At 35.4% G+C, this 13,317-nt stretch overlaps 1 protein-coding gene across 2 annotated transcripts in view; it reads left to right on the top strand.

Moving 5' to 3' along the window:
- The window catches only part of DPP10 (dipeptidyl peptidase like 10), a 659,495-nt gene that overhangs the window by 171,324 nt on the left and 474,854 nt on the right, over positions 1-13,317 (top strand). The window lies entirely within an intron of this gene.

Genomic DNA, 13,317 nt, shown 5'->3' with positions numbered 1-13,317 from the left:
GAAGTACACACAGTAGAGCTTAGTGTAGGGCATTCTAACAGATTTTTGAGGACCCAAAAAATACTTTTTGGCTTTTGAATTCTGTCAACATTTACTGAGTTAGAAAATAAAATTTAATTGCTGAGGTTTTTTTTTCTAAAATGTTGATTAATTCACATAAAATGGCAATGATAAAACTATACATGTAAATATACATAACATGTAATAAAAATAGCTATATTTTTCAGAACAAACAAAAAATATAACAGCATTATTTTTTATTTTTTGCAAATTTGTTTAATGCCTGGATGAAAGACATTAGGATTTTCATATGTGCCCTGTGTTAATTCTTTTGCAGTAGGTTGTTTTGGTTGACATAAATGAAGAATCATGGCCTCATAACTAGTTAGAAATGGAAGATGTAGTTTAATAGCTTTTACATAATTGTAGATGTCCTTGTTTGACCCTTCCTGAAAACTTAACAAATGATTGATTCTTGAAGGTTAGTTGCCATGTGGAATCTGAAAATACGTCAATAAAATATCAGTACTTTGCTACATTTAAACCCATCAGTCACCTTTTACTTTAAAAGGATCTCTTACCTATGCATGATTCTAAGCATTGTGCCTTGGACTTTTGCAAAATATGAGTTCACTGAGTTATGCCAATTTTCCAAATGTTGGTGGGGTTTGTTCTATAACATAAAATCAAAACAAAACAAAAACATAGTTAACATCACTGATGGTACAACTTATGAATCTCGCTAGAAAAGTTTTGGGAAGCTTTCACACTCAAGGGAGAGGACAACCCTTCCAAAATGCAAATATTTGCTTGAAAGTTTAAATTTTATAATTTGTAACAGCCACTTGTGTTTGGTTTTTGTGTGTGTGTGTGTGTGTACGTGCATACATGTGTGCTTTATATGAGAGGTTCATTTCATTTTGAAGGCAAACATTTGCCAGACACAGGTATCCTTTACTCTCTGAAAGTTGGCATTGTGTGACTTTGTTTTTGTGAAAAATTTACATTAGTACAGTGTAGAAGTGCAAATCCCCTTTGGATTTCTTTTGGTTAGCAAAAACAGATAGTGATGTAGGACTTCAATAAAAGTGGAAGTGGTATAATGTGATGTCTCAGAAGGCAGGGGATGCTCTTTGCTTTTACACCGTTTCAGCTTACAAAGTTTTCATAGGGATGGTCTACTTTCAGACAGTGAATGAAACCTATATTTTAATCTGAAGTCATTGTTTGTTATTCATTACTTCCATTAAATTCATGTTACATGAAGAAAAAAAATGTGGTTAGTTGAGCACAACCAGCTGCTGCCAAGATGTTTTTCCTTGAGACAACTTCCAAGTTGATGCACAATGGAAGTGTTTTTGTTTTTATTGTTTTTAAGTTTATTTATTTCTAGAGAGAGAGTGTGATAGAGAGCAGGGGATAGGCAGAGAGAGAGACACGAAAGAGAGAGAATCCCAGCAGGCTCTGCCCTGTCAGCGCAGAGCCCAGTGCGGGGCTTGATCATACAAACCATGAGATCATGACCAGAGCGGACATCAAGAGTCAGACACTTAAGCGACTGAGCCAACTGGGTACCCCTATTTTTGTTTTTGTGTACTTCAGGTTTACTACACAGATATTAAAAAGATCTTAATAGGGGCGCCTGGGTGGCTCAGTCAGTTAAGCTTCCGACTTCAGCTCAGGTCACGATCTCGCGATCCGTGAGTTCGAGCCCCACATCGGGCTCTGGGCTGATGGCTCAGAGACTGGAGCCTGCTTCCGATTCTGTGTCTCCCTCTCTCTCTGCCCCTCCCCCGTTCATGCTCTGTCTCTCTCTGTCTCAAAAATAAAAATAAAACGTTAAAAAAATTTAAAAAAAAGATCTTAGTAGCGATACTGAATACAATTATCATTTTTATAACTGTATCAAGAAATTCTCAAGTGAAACTGAATTTTTTTTTAATTGAGCACATGTGGAAGTAATAGTGTTGGCTAACGATAAAGTGCTCAGAATTGCACCCTGCATTGGTTTTGTACCAAGGGTGAAAATTTCAACCCAGTGTAAGGAGAAGACAATGCTGTCATAGTATTGTGTATATAATTTGAGTTTAGGACCCATTTTCACTAGTTGTTCACAAATTATACTGTGTAGATAAAGATAGGAAATCAAAATGTACTCACAGTTATGTAACTGGAATAAACAGTGTACCTGAGAGAAGAACTTAAACACGTCTATAGAGGAGCCCAAGGGCTCAAAGTAGAACCATAGCACTTCAGGGTTAAAAAAAAAAAAAAAAAAAAAGACATTATTTCAGAGAGAGAGAGAGAGAGCATCATTGCATAATTTTCTCAACTGTGAAAAGGCTTTGTTCAAGTATATTTCTCATATTTAGCTTTTCTACTCAAATTCAGGAGATGTTAATTTGAAAAAGGTCTCAAAAAGAGGTTTGAGAATGATTAACATTTTGAATAATTGACCAATTTGACTAATTAAACCTATGAGTAAATCCTAAAGCTCTTGGTTTATTTATTCAAGAGATGACAATTTTGAGGTAGCATTTAATAAGTCCTTCAGAACCTGGAAATACATTCTTTATTTGATGAGCACTTAGAGTCTCTGCTGAAAACAAGAGAAAGTTGAGCAAAATGTAACAGAAACTAGGGGATCTCAGAGATGCAAGCTGCTTCATAGGCCATGTGTGTGTATGTGCATGCCAGTGTGTATGCATAGTATTTCCAATTATATATGAAGAGGTCAAAAATATGCTAAAGCAGAGCCGTTCTGATTTTAGAGTTCTGACCATGTAACCCCTGTCCTTCCCCTTCCAATCTCTGTCCTAAGAGAGCTTATAGGACTTTCTAGAATACACCTGACAGTGGTGTCATTTGCCCCAACCTTTTCTCTTTACAAAGAGGAAACTGATACCTGAATAGACTGAGTGCTAATGCCATGGGAATACATGCTAATTAAGGGTGGAATAGAACTAGATTACAACCTCCTAGCTCTAATGACTGTTCTTGAAGCCTTATTGCTTTTTCTTGTTTGAGAACAGAGAATGGGAGAATAGGTCCAAAACTGTGTTGGGAACCTTAGAGAAGGTGAATGCATCATAGGAGGCAATTTTTTTGCAATTGTACTTGTATTTCATAGTTAATGTAAAATTCCTTAAAATCCCTTCCATGTATGGTAAAAGGGGCAGGGTGGGGATGGGGAAGAAGGAGACACATAAATAAATATGGATTATCTTATTTATCAGCTGTCTTCTTCATTCTATTCAGTATAGACACAGCTTTGGTCATAGTTTGGTAACTTTTCACATAGCTGATTTTTAATATGTATTTTATTTTTTTTAATTTTTTTTTTAAACGTTTATTTATTTTTGGGACAGAGAGAGACAGAGCATGAACGGGGGAGGGGCAGAGAGAGAGGGAGACACAGAATCAGAAACAGGCTCCAGGCTCTGAGCCATCAGCCCAGAGCCTGATGCGGGGCTCGAACTCACGGACCGCGAGATCGTGACCTGGCTGAAGTCGGACGCTTAACCGACTGCGCCACCCAGGCGCCCCAATGTATTTTAAAAATAATATGGCTTTCTGGGGCACCTAGGTGGCTCAATTGGTTGAGTGTGTGTCTTAGGCTCAGGTCATGATATCGTGGTCTTTGAGGTTGAGTCCCCGCGTTGGGCTCAGAACCTGGAGCCTGCTTCGGATCCTGTGTCTCCCTCTCTCTTGTCCCTACCCTGCTCATGTTCTTTCTCTCCCTCCCTCCCTCCCTCTCTCTCTCTCTCTCTCTCTCTCTCTCTCAAAAACTAAGTAAACATCTTAAAAAATTAAAAAATAATAATATGGCTTTCTACATGAAAGCCACATGCTAGAAATAGACTCAAGAAGGAACAGTCATTGGAACATAATCGGATTAGGGAATAAATTCAATTAGAAGAGTTTATATTAGTAGACTTTATAAGATACCAGGTTAATCTGATTCAAAAGTAGTTCTAGATGTTAAAATTAATGAGGAATTGACTGGCCTCTTTGTTCAAGAAACTTAGCTATTGCCACAAGATGTTAGAATAAGAAAAGGCAAAAGAAAGAGATCTGGAAGTAAATTCCTGGCATGCTAGAAGGAACAGAGGTCGTTTTCTGGGACCATAAAACAGGTGTTATGTGATGCACTATTTTTTTTTTTTTTTTTTTTTGGTGCTTCTGCTTCAGTGGATGAATTGATGTTCACAATAGTAAGAGACAAGCTGCTTGAAGTGTCCTTCACTGAAAAGAATAATGTATTATTTGTGATTCATATTTTTGACTTCATGGATTCAACATAGTTCAGTGTCCTTCCTCCAAAATAGACCTTTGAATGAAATGAACATTTTATCTTTTTTTTTTCATTAATTACTAGAAGAAACTCAACTGTACTTTTGGTAGAATAGATCTGAGAATATACATTTTGAAACATGTTTGCTTAGGGAAACAACTGTGAGAGGTGAAGATATTCCGAAAGAACAAAAAAAATTTTTAGGTTCCAAAATTTTTATTTTTATTTTTTTAGTTTTTACTTATTTTTGAGAGAAACAGAGGCAGAGTGTGATCAGAGGAGGGGCAGAGAGAAAGGGAGACAGAATCTGAAGCAGGTTTAGAACTGTCAGCACAGAGCCTGATGTGGGGTTCAAACTCATAAACTGAGATCATGGCCTGAGCCGAAGTCTGATGATCAACCAACTGAGCCACCCAGGTGCCCCCTGAAATTGAAAATTTTAAAGGTACTTCTTATTAACCAATACATTTTGTTTTTATTTTTTTTGGACTTATACATGTTAATGTTTCAATCATAATAATGACAGTGACTGACTTTAAGTGAACTGAATATTTTGCCTAATGATTTTCATGTATTTATTTATGTAAATACATTTATTTAAAAAAAGCAATAGGTGTAACTTCTGACACATCTTGTGATTTTTTTTTCTGTTCTAATAATGTGTTCTTTTTTTCATCAAATTTACATTATGAACTATCTAATTCTTTAACTGAGAGTTAGTAAATGTTTATTCATTTTCTGGGTAATGAATGAGGACACTTTAAAAAGAATTTGGGATTGTGTATCTGATCTCAAATGACATAAATTTTGACAGCATTTAGTCTGCTGTATAGTGTTTCAGCATCCTAATGAAAGAAAAGAATGGGGGAAAACTAGAAAGTAAGAGGGTAAGTAATGCTACAGCTGTTAGGTGGTAAAACAAAACTTTTAAATTCTGTCGACTGGTTAGGAAATGTACAAACAACAGATATTTTGTCTAGGTCTGGAATTTAGCAATGACTCTAATGATTTTTATTCTGTGTTTTCAACTAGTTTTATAAGGAGGTGTGGAAGGGATATTATCCTTTCAATGAACTTTAAAAATTTACCCATGTTTCACATTGAAATGCACTAAAAGAGTAGCCCGAACTGACTGACACTAAACACAGAGATGAGAATAACCTGTAAGACTAAATAGAGATTTAAACAGCGTGGTGGGAAATGCAGGTGGTGGTACACTGGTCATCTGGAGAGAAGAGAGAGTCACAAGAACAGAAAAGGAAAATGGCTTTGTAATTCTCATGGGTAATTCTGAGTAACTGCCAGATTAGATTTTCCTTTTTTATTAGTATTTTAACAGGAAATTATTTCAAATAGGATTTAAATTAAAAGAAACATTTCTGAACCTCTGATGTGGAGAATAAACTAGATAAAAAGTAACACAATTGGTTTCTATAAAGAGAAACCAAGAACTGAAAGTCATAAATTAGTTTTTCTTCAATTCAGTACTAAAGAACTTTGTTTTTTCTTCTAAGATTATGCAGTCAACTTATTTCAAAAGGCCATTTAAAAAGCAAGATTGGATTTTTGGAAGAAAGCACACAAATACCAGTAGCCGTCTATGATCTTGAATGACAGACTAGAGCAGAAAAAAGAACATGATATGAATTATTTTATGTCAGTTCTGTCATTGCATTCATGTTGCCAAAGCTGAGTATTTTAGCTAAGATTCTGTATCTTGTAACAATTTAACAAATGATTACTATGTTTCTAATTCCTTTGTTATTTGAGAATAGTTGACATACAATGTTACATAAGTTTCAGAAGTAAATCTTTGTGATTTGACAAGTTTCTATATAATGCTGTGCTACCATCTGTCCCTTTACATCCCTACTACAATATCATTGACTTTATTTTTCATGCTGTGCTTTTTTTTAATTGAAAAAAATTTTTCAATGTTTATTTGCTTTTTGAGAGACAGAGTGTAAGCAGGGGAGGGGCAGTGAGAGGGAGACACAGAATTCAAAGTAGGCTCCAGGTTCTGAGCTGTCAGCAAAGAGCCTGACGTGGGGCTTGAACTCACGAATCACGAGATCATGACCTGAGCCAAAGTCAGATGCTTAACAACTGAGCCACCAAGGCATCACTCTCATGCTGTGCTTTTTATTCCTGGGCCTTATTCATACCATAACTAGAAGCCTATTTCTGCCATTCCCCTTTACCTATTTTACTTACCCCCTCACTCCTCTGTTCCCCTGTCCTGTTGTGATTTTGGTTATCCCTTGCGTCTCAGTGCATTTTTGTGCTGCTCTTCATAATTATAACTATAATCATAGGGTCCTACTTGGTTAACCAGTACTTAGCATTTTACTAGCAACTGTTAACATATATTAGGTTTACAGACTTGCACACATGTTTACACACACACACATACGCACACACATACATGCATGCACACATTAGAGAGGTAGCTCCTATTTAGTGGCAAAGTAACTAGTTATGTGACCCAGTACTTTATTTGTGAAAAATAAGGGCTATGAGACGTGTGGATATTAAGTAATATTTTTTATCTTAGGAACAGGTAGTGATTTCAGAATTTTGTTTCATGAAAATGTATTAAGAAAGAAGTTTTACATGAGGAAGTCATCTCTTAAAATTATTTATATTCTGTTACCATTTTCCTTCTGACTTAGCTTCTCAGTGTTCCTTGTGAATGATCAGCACGAATGAGTGTTGTCCATGATTCTTTGTTGCAAAGTGTGGGCTTTGTGTTCACATACAGAGACAATTGTTAAAATGTATCAAATAATAAGATTTCTCTGGACCATTCTAACATAAATCAGGTTCCTAAGAAATCAGATACTAATGTGGGTTATAAATGTTTGCTGATGGGATGTGGTTGGAAATGCTCCTGAAGTTGTAACACTAAATAGCATGCAACAGTGAGCAGAGGGTTAAGCTGGAAATTTCCTGACATGTTATAGGCCAATGTCTTGAAGAAAACAAACAGAAAGCCCTACTTTTTAGTGAGTGCTGTGGTATCACTCTCTCTGAGAAAAGAGAAGGACTGTGGCAATGGTACTTTCTCAGATAAGTTGGACTAGAAAGGAATTCTAGTAAGTTCTGGGGAGGGTATGCTAAGTAGTTGAATTTCAATTTGAACAAGGGTTCTTGTGGGTAAAAGACATTAAGGATATTCTTAAAATAACATTTATATAATTGTGTATCATCTTTTTTTTTTTTAAAAAAAGATCTAACTGATACAGTATTGAAGAGGATGAGGAAATAAAACTTATTTTGAGAGACAGTATAACTTTAGTAAGTTGGAAAGATAAGATACAGATTCCAGTTTCAGTCCTGCCTCTTACTAATCGCGTAGACAGACCTTTGTCACATTTAACCTTACTCAGCTCAGTTTCCCCTGTGGAATGAAGATACCCAATAGGGTTTGGAGGGCATTTGTAAAAAAGGAATATTAATTTTAAAAGAATACACCCCAAAATATTATGAAGATACTTGAAGAGAGAGGAGATGGAGTATAGAAGTGAGTTTGAGAAGTTTATAGGTGGAAGATGTCTTTATTCCAGGACTGAAAAAAATTCAAGAGACCTTAGGGATTGTGCCTGGAAGCTAAGGTAAATTTAAAGAAAGTAATAAACAAATAAAGGAGAAAAAAGAAGTATATAGTTCATTTTCTAAGTAATGATTAAAACCAAAGTAATCCTTAAAACACACATCTCTCTCTCTCTCTGATTATTGTCTAAAAGAAAGATTAATTACAATAATTTGAATTACTTTGATAAGTTGATTTTAAAATAAACTCCAGGTTCAATTGCAGTTAAAAGAAAAATTCCTATGGGGCACCTGGGTGGCTCTGTTGGTTAAGCGTCCAACTCTTGATTTTGGCTCAGGTCATGATCTCACAGTTCTGTGAGTTCAAGCCCTGCATTGAGCTCTGCACTGACAGCATAGAGCCTGCTTGGGTCTGCCTCCCTCTCTATCTGCCCCTCCCCCACTAGCTCTTTTTCTCTCTTTCAAAATAAATTGTAAAAAAATAAATTAAAAAAGAATAATTGTTATTAAATATATTAATTTACTGAAGGCCAGAGAATAAAAGTTCAAAAATATTTAATACAAATATTCAACTGTTAACTGATTTGTATGACACAAAATGGAAAAACAATGGGTCATCTCATTCATCAATAGTGATCTAAACATTTAAGTAAAGATTTTGCATATTAACCTAGCAGTATATAATAATAATAATTCACTTGGCCAATTGAGCTTTGTTATAGAGATAGAAAGTGGCTGAAATTCGGAATTTCATTTATACAACTTTTATATCAATGCATTAAAAGAGGGGAAAATGTTTATATGTAAGAGGCTGAAACTGTATAATGATATAGTGATAATTTCAAATAAAAATTCTCACTGACATAGTAATAAAAACATTACCTAAGAATGGTAGAGATTCCTTACTAAAATTCTAGAAAAATTATTTTATTCAATAATGACATATTAAGATATATAGAAATATTAAGCTGTTTTTTTAGAAGAAAAAGGTGTATCATTACTACCATTATTATTCAACATTGATTTGACATTCAACATAATGGAATAATTCACTAAAATGAAAAGCTGCTTTTAGCAAATGGTGCTGGAGAAACTGGGCATCCAGTAGACAAAAACTTAAAAGAAATATAAACCTCAAACCAATTTTCACACCATCTGCAAAAAGTAACTCAAAGTGCATCAGGAGCTTCCATGTAAAATATAAAACTATGACCCTGTTAGAAAAAAGAAATGTAGGAGAAAATCTTCAGGACCATGAATAGGTGATGCACTCCTGGTTTTGACAGCAGAAACATCATTTATAAAAGGGAAAACTAATTAAAAAATTGGACCACATTGATTTAAAAGCCTTTTCTCTGGAGAAGTCCTTTTTAAGAAAAGGAAAAGACAAGATAGAGACTTGGAAGAAATATTTGAAATTAAAATATCTGACAGATGATCGGTATCTAGAATAAAGAACTTTCTAACTCAACAGTTCAGCCAACACACAAACAAAAACAATCCAGTTAGAAACAGACAGAGGGCATTAACAGACATTCCATTAAAAGAGATACACTGTTTACATTCACATTAATTCACATTAAAAGATGTTCATCAGCTCTTAGGGAAATGCAAATTATAACCACAATAGATATCATTACAATTATATGACAATAGCTAAATTAAACACACACACACACACACACACACACACATTGTGGCAAGAATGCAGAGGAACTGGATCTATATATTGCTGTTGAATATGCAAAATAATGCAACTACTCCAGACCAGAAAAACCTATGGTATTTTCTGGCAAAACTGAACATATGCTTACCGTGTGACTAAGTAGTTGCACACTGTGGCATTTATCCCAAAGAAAGGACAATTTATTGTCATACAAAGCCTGTTAAACAATGCTCAAAGGGGCATCTGGTGGCTCAGTTGGTTGTGCATCTGGCATGCTTTGGGCTCAAGTTGTGATCCCAAGGTCATGAAATTGAGGCCCACATTGGGCTCCTGAGCATGGAGTTTGCTTAAGATTCTCTTAATGTCTCTCCCTCTGCCCCTCTCCCCCACCTGTACTCTCTTTATCTCTCTAACATTAAAAAAAATGCTCATAGAAGCTGTAGTCCTAATAATTCAAAAACTATAAAGGACAACCCAGATGTATGTCAACAGGTAAGTGGTTCAAGAAACTGTAGTACATTTGTGCCCTAGAATATTACTCAGAGATAAAAAGACACAGAGTATTGATACACTCAACAACTTAGGTGGATCTTAAGGGAATAATTTTGAGTGAAAAAAAAAATTTCAAAAAGCTTGCATATTGTATGATCCTTTTTACCTAGTATTCTTGAAATAACAAAATTGCAGAGATGGAAAATAGATTAGTGTTTGTCAAATGGTTGCAGAGGGAGGCCATGGTAATAAAAGTACAGTTCTATCTAGTGATAGAACTGTTGAGTATCTAACTGGTGCTGGTTATATATGATAAAATTGCATAGAGCCAGAGACACTCACACACACACACACACACACACACACACACACACACACACACACACGTACACAAATGAATGCATGTAAAATGTGAAATCTATCTGAATAATTTTGGTAGAGTATATAAATATCAATTTTTCTGATATTGATTATGCAAGGTGTTGCATGTTATTGAGAGGAACTGGATGAAGTACATAAAGAATTTTCTGTGTTATTTCTTTTTTAAAAAATTTTTTAAAGTTTATTCATTTTTTTTGATAGAGACAGAGTGTGAGTGGGGGAGGGGCAGAGAGAGAGGGAGACACAGAATCCGAAGCAGACTCCAGAGTCAAACTGACAGCACAGAGCATGATGTGGGGCTTGAACTCACGGACCATGAGATCATGACCTGAGCTGAAGTTGGACGCCCAACCGACTGAGCCACCTAGGCACCCCTGTCTGTGTTATTTCTTAAAACTGCATATGAATCTGCAAATACTTTAAAATTGTATATTATATATATGCATTATATATAATATATAATAAAATAAGAATGAGAAATAATTCTGTTCACAGTAATAAACATATAATTATAACTAAATCTAATAGAAAAAGTAAAGGATATATATGAAAAATAGAAGCTGCGGTATTATAGGGGTGCCTGAGTGGCTCAGTTGGTTAAGTGTCCAACTTCAGCTCAGGTCATGATCTCATGGTTCATGAGATTGAGCCCCACACCGGGCTCTGTACTGACAGGTCAGAGCCTGGAGCTGCTTCAGATTCTGTGTCTCCCTCTCTCTCTGCCTGTCCCCACTCACGCTCTGTCTTTCTGTCTCTCAAAAAAATAAATAAATAAACATTTAAAACATTTTTTAAAATGATACAATATTATAAATGTACATAAAATTTAAGTGGTATAAGTAGCTCTAAATTAAAAGCTATAATATTACACAATGGTTAAAGTTTTCCAATTTTCTGTGCATATGTGGGGCAGTTTTAATAAGATCTTCAATTTGGAAGGTTGAAATATGATTTTAAAGGCATATAAAGAAAGATGTTTGCAAATTATTGATATATAATTTGAAATATTATTTGAAAATAAGATTATTTGCTGTGGTGCCCTTGACTTATAAGGTATTTTTTCACATTAACATCTATATCTGTATTGTAAAAGATCCCATAACAAAATATGTATAAACATCTGTATCATAAAAGATACAATAGACAAAATATGGGGGAGTTTGGGTGGCTCAGTTGGTGGCTTTGGCTCAGATCATGATCTCACGGTCCGTGAGTTCGAGCCCCGCTTCGGGCTCTGTGCTGACAGCTCAGAGCCTGGAGCCTGCCTCCGATTCTGTGTCTCCCTCTCTCTCCCTCCCCCACTCCTGCTCTCTCTGTCTCTCAAAATTAAATGGAAACATTAAAAAAATTAAAAAACAATAGACAAAATATGTGGAATTTACCTGGGAACAGAAACAAAAATCTTTTGTCAGAAAAACGGGTGTGTGTTTATTTAGACAAATGTATAGTGACTTGTATCTACCATGACAGATCATACAGATCATACAGAATAGTTTCACTGCTCTAGAAATCCTCTGTGTTCCACCTATTTTTCCTCCCACCCCTGCTCCAAAACTCCTCACAGCCACTGATATTTTTAGTATCTCCATAGCTTGCCTTTTTCAGAATGTTACATAGTTGGAATCATATAATGTATATAGCCTTTTCAAATTGTCTTCTTTTAGGGCACTTGGATGGCTCAGTTGGTTAAGCATCTGACTTTTGGTTTTGGCTCAGGTCATGATCTCACAGTTTCATGGGTTGAGGCTCCACATCAGGCTCTCCTTCCATAGCACAGAGCCTGCTTGGGTTTCTCTTTTTCCCTCTCTGTCTGCTCCTCCCCCACTCACACTGCCTCTGTCTCTCTCAAAATAAATAAATAGACTTAAAAAAAACCAAATTGTCTTATTTTACTTAATAATAGGCATTGGCAGTTCTTCCATGTCTTTTCATAGTTGATAGCTCATTTTTTATCACTGCATAATATTCTGTCATCTGGATTTATCTATTTGTCTATTCATTCACCTAGTGAAGGACATCTTGGTTCTTCCAAGTTTGGGGAATTATGCATAAAGCTGCTATAAACATTCATCGCCAGAGTTTTGTGCAGACATAGGTTTTCAACTCCCCTAGGTCAATACCATAAATCACAATTGCTGGATCGTATGTTTAGTTTGGGTAGAAACCGCTTAACCCTCTTCCAAAATGTCTGTAGCACTTTGCATTCACTCTAGCAATGGATGAGAGTTGGTAATTTAATTTATAACTTAGGCCTTCTCTAATTCCCTCTGCAAGATCTTTCTCTTCCTTTCTTTGAACTTCTGTAATACTCTTTATCCTTATTCTGACATTTATCATATTCCTTCTTGCTTCGAAACAAACTATTACAAATTTTCTAATTCATTAGCTTCAAAAAACTGACACGAGATAACTGTCTAATCTAAGAGTTATTTATCCTGAATCCCTCAGGACAGACAGATAGGTCTCCAGCATCTTACAGTAAGTTCTTCATTTAAAATTTTGAAAATTAAAGGTCCATTATCTGTTGAATGAATGAAGAAAGTTCAAATTTTGATGTGTCAGACTATCAAATGGGGCATTTTGTTTTGAAAATCCATATATAATCCCAATGCCCTATACTAGGCTTGGCATCATACAATTCTCACTATTGCCATTAGTAATATTTTTTCCAGGTGTTTTGTAGCGATTATTTTGTGGGTTAAATACATGGCTGACTCATGTGAAAGGAAATTGCATTTGAAGTTATTGATTCTCTACCACAGCTTTTCAGCTGGAAGAAACAAAAGCTCTCACTGCAATAAGGCTGAACCTTTAAAAAACAATATCTAATGAGGTTAGTATATGTCTTTGACATTTTAGTATCAACCAGAGTGAAGGTCACAGCTGAAAGGTAACAAAGATGATTTTATACAGTAAATAAAAAATGCTATTG

This window comes from Puma concolor, chromosome C1, assembly GCF_028749965.1.
Source record: "Puma concolor isolate L17-30 chromosome C1, mPumCon1.1.hap2, whole genome shotgun sequence".
Classification (NCBI taxonomy): Eukaryota; Metazoa; Chordata; class Mammalia; order Carnivora; family Felidae; genus Puma; species Puma concolor.
The sequence above is the reverse complement of the archived record's forward strand: the minus strand, read 5'-3'. Positions and strand labels throughout refer to the sequence as shown.